Consider the following 6,652-nt stretch of genomic DNA (forward strand, 5'->3'; position numbering starts at 1 on the left):
CATTCTGAGTGCCTTCCCACCTTCCGGTCCTGTATCTGACAGTGTTTCTCTGCTATTCATAGAGTTTTCAGTGACTAGCGATTCAGAAGTAGTTTGTCACTCTTTTTTCCTAGTCTGTCTTTATTTGGAAGCTCATCTGAAGCCTGTCCACCATGGGTGACCCTGCTGGTTATTTAAAATACCGGTGGCACAGCCCTCAGAATCATAGCAATTCAAACCACCACAGCACGACAGACAGATGAGTGGCGGTTGTGTGGTAGCTGTTAAACACAAATCTCCTTGCACTACAGCCCTTAAGTCCGGCTCACAGGTGGTATTTCCGTCCTCAGATGTCGCGTCAGTCAAGAGGCGGAAGCGCAGCAGGGGCAACAGGGTTGTAATGAGACGCTTTGGGCTGCGCCTGTGGGACATTGTCAGATATAGTGCCAGAAGATGAGTCCCTGTGGATGAAAGACACTCATATTATGACTCTGAAGAGCTGCCTCCTCAAAGTAGAGTTGACTATATTGACATGAATGGAGCAAAGCTTTTGGGAATTTCATTTGCTGAAGGGACACAACCCAAAATGAGGGGGAAAAGCTGAAAACATCCATTAATAATTGGAACGTGGACTGTATGAAGTATGAATCTTGAAAAATTGAAAGTTGTCAAAAGTGAAATTGAACACATAAAGATCAATACCTTAGGTATTAGTGAGTTCAAATGCACTGGTGCTGGCCATTTTGAATCTAACAGCCATAGAATTTAATATGTCGAAATAGCCAATTGAAAAAGAATGTCACATTCATTGTAAAAAAGAACATTTCAAGATCTATCCTAAAGTACAATGAATGCTGTCTGGGATAGGATAATACCCATACTCCTACAAGGAAGACCAGTTACTACTACTATTATTCAAATTTATGCATCAACCACCAAAGCCAGTTATGGTGAAATTGAAGAATTCTACCAACTACTTCAGTCAGAAATTGATCAAACACGCACTAAGAATGCACTGATAATTTCTACTGATTAGAATGTGAAAACTGGAAGCAAAGGGGAAGGATCAGTAATTGGAAAATATGGCCTGGGTGATAGAAATGATGCTAGATATCATAGGATAGAATTTTGCAAGACCAACAACTTCTTCATTGCAAATAACTTTTTGAAATAACAAAAGTGGAGACTATACACATGAACTTCAACAGATGGAAAACACAGAATCACACTGACTACCTTTGTGAGAAGAGACAGTGGGAAAACTCCATACCATCAATCAAAACAAGGCCATGGACTGACTGTGGAAAAGACCATCAGTTGCACGTCTGCAAGTCTGGGCTGAAGCAGAAGAATATTAAAAGAAGTCTATGAGAGCCAAAATATGGCCTTGAATATACGCCACCTGAATTTGGAGACCATATCAAGAACAGATTTGATGTGCTCGCTTTGACAGCACATATACTAAAATTGGAAAGCTACAGAGAAGATTACTATGGCCCCTGTGCAAGGATGACACCTAAATTCATGAAGTGTTCCATATTTTATTGAGACACGGTTGGAATGGGGAAAAGCAGGGAATAATGTTCAGCAGTTTGAAACTACCAGCTATTCCGCAGGAGAAAGATGAGGCTTTTTGCTCCCGTAAAGATTTACAGCCTCGGAAACCCTGTACAGGGTCGCTATGAGTCGGAACCGACTCCACAGCACATAACAACAACAACAGTGTTAAAATGCTTGGCTGTCTTTTGAATCTTGGTTTTCCTTGCATTATATTATAAAATAGACACTTGAGTGGGAGAGAAAGGACTAGCCAGAAACATCACCATAGAAAACTTGTAAGTCTGTCTTCTGCCTATAACAGATTGGAATACCTAAAATGGGGCTACAACGTGCTCAGTGAAAGAGGCTTCCTGCGGAGCCTCTGAATTACATAAGACTATAGGTGGAAGCCTGAACCACATCCAGATCTTCAGAGATGGGAAATTTCCACTTGAAAGAACAGAAGATACTGCTTGAAAGAAAGACCTACAGGAAAAATACAAAACAATACAGGCAGACCAATTGTTATTACAAGAACAAACAAGTTGCTTGCCCAGGAAACATCAAGGCAAGTGGCCGGGTCACCTCAGTGTAAGCCCCCTTCCAAGACTAAGACTCAATTGGAATACATGCTCTGATTGGTGACCATGCTTGTCACGGATAAGGAGAAATGAGGGAAAAACAGCAATGAAGCTGCAAGCTAAGCATTACAATGTTTAATAGATTCCTGTGAACCTGGGTGGAGACCTGGTTGGCTAGCAGTGTGGTAAGACCTGGAGACTCTTGGGCCAAGAGTCAGTGACAAAGCCACAGAGGACTAGAGTGGAGAGTGAAGCATCCAGCTGATGAGAAGAGAGGGCATATGCACAAGAACACCCACACTTGCAGATAATACCCACTTAACCTGGCTTCAATGACTGGATGATCAGACCTCAACCAGAAGAAGAAAGAAGAGGAAAAAAAGAGTAATCTGATATAATTTGATGAACTTGACCTACACCTATGGAAGCAGTAGCTCAAAAGAGGGAACAAATCCTTACAGCAAGGATCATTCCCACCCCCTCCATATACAGAGTAGACAGGGATGGGCAACTTGAACATTGGCTACACAAAGGGGGTTGGGAGGGTGGAGGCTACAAAGGCAATAAGTGACTGGCTTACAAGCTTTCAAGAGGGATTCTAGATTCAGAGGGCATGAAGGAAGGTAGAATCTCCACTGAGTAGTATGCAATCTGTCTAGGCCTGGCTGATGAAATGAAATGAGGATGGATCCTTGTGATACAATAGTGAATAATTGTTATCAGGACTGCTTTGTGAGGGTTGGAAATGTAAAGGTCAACGTTTTGTAGCAAGGGGCGGAGTGATTAACTTTTCAGTCTAGGAGCGGAGGCCCTTGGGATCATGAAGGGATAAGAGCAGAGAATGGGACCCTACCCAGAGAAGCAGTGATGCCTGAGATGGAGGCAGAGACGATGACGTGGACCAGTTGAGGACTTTCGACACAGAGAGGGAGAGGGGCTGTGTGCTGATGACCAGGGGACAGACTTGCAGGGTATATCCTTTGGTTGGTTGATGATGCATGGAGGGGATTTTAACCATGGCAATGAAACGATATACAATAGGATGAATGTAAAATTAATGTTCTCTGATGTAAACTATCACAATAAAACATTTTAAAAAAAAGAAAGAAAGAACAGATTTGATGCCTTAGAAACTAATGACTGAAGACCAGAAGAGTTTGGGAATGACATCAAGAATATCATACTGGGCTCTTTTTCATGACACCAAAGATGCCGTCGGCTGCTTCACCATGAAGCTGAACATCTCCTTCCCAGCCTGGCTATCAAAAACTCATTGAAGTGTACGATGAATGCAAGCTTCGTACCTTTTATGAGAAAGGAATGGCCACAGAAGTTGCTGCTGACTCGCTGGGTGACGAGTGGAAGGGTTATGTTATCCGCATCAGTGGTGGGAATGACAAGCAGGGTTTTCCCATGAAGCAGAGAGTCTTGATCCATGGTGGTGTCAGCCTGCTTCTGAGTAAGGGGCATTCCTGTTATAGACCAAGGAGAACTGGAGAAAGAAAGTGCAAAACTGTCTGGTGTTGCATTGTGGATGCCAACTTGAGTGTTCTGAACTTGGTCATTGTAAAAAAAGGAGAGAAAGATATCCCAGGACTGACAGATACAACTGTGCCTCGTCGCCTGGGGCCCAAGAGAGCTAGCAGAATCCGCAAACTTTTCAGTCTCTCTAAAGATTATGTCCGCCAGCAGGTTGTGAGAAAGCCACTGAACAAAGAAGGCAAGAAACCCAGGATGAAAGCGCCCAAGATTCAGCTTCTTGTTACTCCATGTGTCCTGCAACACAAACGAGGGTGTATTGCTCTGAAAAAATAACACACTAAGAAAAATAAGGAGGAGGCTGCAGAATATGCCAAGCTTTTGGCCAAAAGGATGAAGGAGGCCAAAGAAAAACGTCAGAAACAGATTGCCAAGAGATGGAGGCTGTCCTCACTGAGAGCTTCTACCTCCAAGTCGGAATCCAGTCAAAAATAAGAAATTTCTATGTGTGACAAATAAATAACGCTCATATTAAATCTAAAAAAAGAGAATATCATACTGGAAGAAATCAAATGCTCATTAAAAAGACAGGAAAGAAAGAAAAGACCAAAATGGATATTAGAAGAGACTCTGAAACTTGCTCTTTAGTATAGTGAAGCTAACACAAATGGAATAAATGAAGAAGTAAAAGACCTGAACAGAAAATTTCAAAGGGCAGCTCAAGAAGACCAAGTCAAGTATTATAATGAAATGTGCAAAGCCCTGGAGTTTAGGAAACCAAAAGGAAAGAACACATTCAGCATTTCTCAAGCTGAAACTACTTAAGAAAAATTTCAAGCAATATTGAATTCTATGGGTAGAATGTTGAATGATGCAAAAAAGCATTAAAAACAAGATGGAAAGAATAAGCAGAATATTACTGTACCAAAAAGAAATGGTCTATGTTTAACCATTTCAAAAGGTAGCATATGATCAAGAACTGATGGCACTAAAGGTACCAAGCTGCTCTGAAGGCAATGGTGAAACACAAGGCTTCAGAAATTGATGGGATATATATTTACATTTTTCTTTTCTTTTTATAAAGAAACTTTTTATTGTGAATTGAGTGAAGGTTTGCAGAAAAGATCAGCAGCTTTACATTCCACAAATTATACACCTTGTTTCAGCTCAATGATTACAATCCCCTTCCTGCAACAACAGTTTTCCTGCATAGTCTCTGTGGCTCTCTATTTACATCTCTTATTTCACAAATGAACAAAGCAAAAATATTTGATGTACATACACAAAATAAAAGATATATGTTAATTTAAATGGCCAAAGGGTATATGCTGAAAGCCAGTCTCTTGCCTATAGGCACACAGCCTTACTCAGCCCACAGGCCTAGAACCCACAGTTGCTCTATCTCTCCATGCCATCACCTCTGTCTGCCACTGTCTCTGCTGACGTAGCCATTCTAGGTAGGGATCTCACGCTCCACTCATGCTCTTCCTTCTTGAAGAAGGTCCTGTGATTGTCTGTTTCTGAAATGAAAGATTAACTACTCAACCCTTCTAGTTATACATCTACAATTACAGTTGTGACAATTGCAATTAATCCTGCTAACATTGTTGTTGTTGTTGTTAAGTGCCGTCGAGTCGGTTCCGACCCATAGCAACACTGTACAGGGTTTCCGAGGGTGTAAATCTTTACAGGAGTAGAAAGCCTCATCTTTCTCCTGCAGAGCGGCTGGTAGTTTCGAACCACTGACCTTATGGTTCGCAGCCCGATTCGTAACCACTACACTACCAGAGCTCCTTCATTACTCACAATTAAATCATGAAATCCTATAACCACCATTCCTCTACCCCCTTTCACCATATCCAACTGGACAAGAGGAAAACTATTCATTGGGGATTCTACCTTACACCTCTTATTCTGAAACTAAGCACACCCATGAAAGCTTCTAAGCCATTTTGTGTGTTCATAGCTCCCCATTTTTTTTTTTTTTCATAGCTCCCCATTTTGATATCCAGTGTCTAGATTGCCTGACCATGTCAACCCAGTGCACTGAAGAAACATGCTTGATCCTTGATATGAAGAATCCTTCAATTTTGGGTGTAATTTTGAGCAACTACATCCATAAGCAAAGGTCTGGTTCATCAAATTGTAGTAATTTACACTTGCTCACAGTATCAAGCATCTTTATCTTCATCTGGTTGAGTTCTGGTCAGTTAGCCATCCAAGATCAAATGGGTACTAGCTGCAAGTTTTGGGAGCTCACGCACACCTCTCTACACTTCTGACCAGCTGATTGCTTCACTCTCAGTCCTAGCCCCCAGGGGCTAGCCAGGTCAAGGCCTGTGGGCTCAGGAGTTCACACAGCTCCATAAACTTCAGACCAGCTGACCTCTTCTTTCTCATCTCAAGGTCAACAGGTGTCATTGGAACATGGCCAAACTCAGCCTATGCCTTCATTGTTGTATTTCCCCCACTTCCACACACAAGTAGACCCAGATGGTAACCAGTGACCATACTAGACTGCTTGTGGGTACCCTTTAAGTTTCAGTCTTTTAAATGACCAAAGGGCACATTTTGCAAGCCTGCCTCCTGCCTGCCAGCACACAGCCTCTCTCATTCCATAGGTCTAGAGTCCTCAGCTGTTCTGTATCTCTATGCCATCACCTCTGCCTGTATCTCTAGTGTCGCCGTTTCTCTGGTTAGGATCCCATGCTCTGCTCATGTTGACCTTGAGATGAGAAAGAAGAGGTCAGCTGGTCTGAAGTTTATGGAGATGTGTGAACTCCTGAGCCCACAGGCCCTGACCTAGCTAGTCCCTGGGGACTAGGGCTGAGAGTGAAGCAGTCAGCTGGTTCCCTGTTGATGATCCTAACGTCCTCTATTCCTGGAATGAAAGATTATCCCCCCTTTTTTGTTACACACCTTCTGCCTTTACAATGTGACTGTTGCAATTAGTCATGATAACAATTACCTAGTATTGAATCAAAAGAATCCTATCCCCGTCCTCCCCCACTCCCTTTCATCAGATGCATCTAGACAAGAGAAAAACTACTCAGTGGGGAGCCAACTGACTTTTT

At 42.4% G+C, this 6,652-nt stretch overlaps 1 pseudogene; it reads left to right on the top strand.

Annotated features, from left to right (window-relative positions):
• The first annotated feature begins 3,328 nt into the window (after positions 1-3,328).
• On the top strand, positions 3,329-4,073 carry LOC102833357 (annotated as a pseudogene).
• Positions 4,074-6,652: the final 2,579 nt, after the last annotated feature.

This window comes from Chrysochloris asiatica, unplaced genomic scaffold, assembly GCF_000296735.1.
Source record: "Chrysochloris asiatica unplaced genomic scaffold, ChrAsi1.0 scaffold00027, whole genome shotgun sequence".
In the NCBI taxonomy this organism is placed as follows: Eukaryota; Metazoa; Chordata; class Mammalia; order Afrosoricida; family Chrysochloridae; genus Chrysochloris; species Chrysochloris asiatica.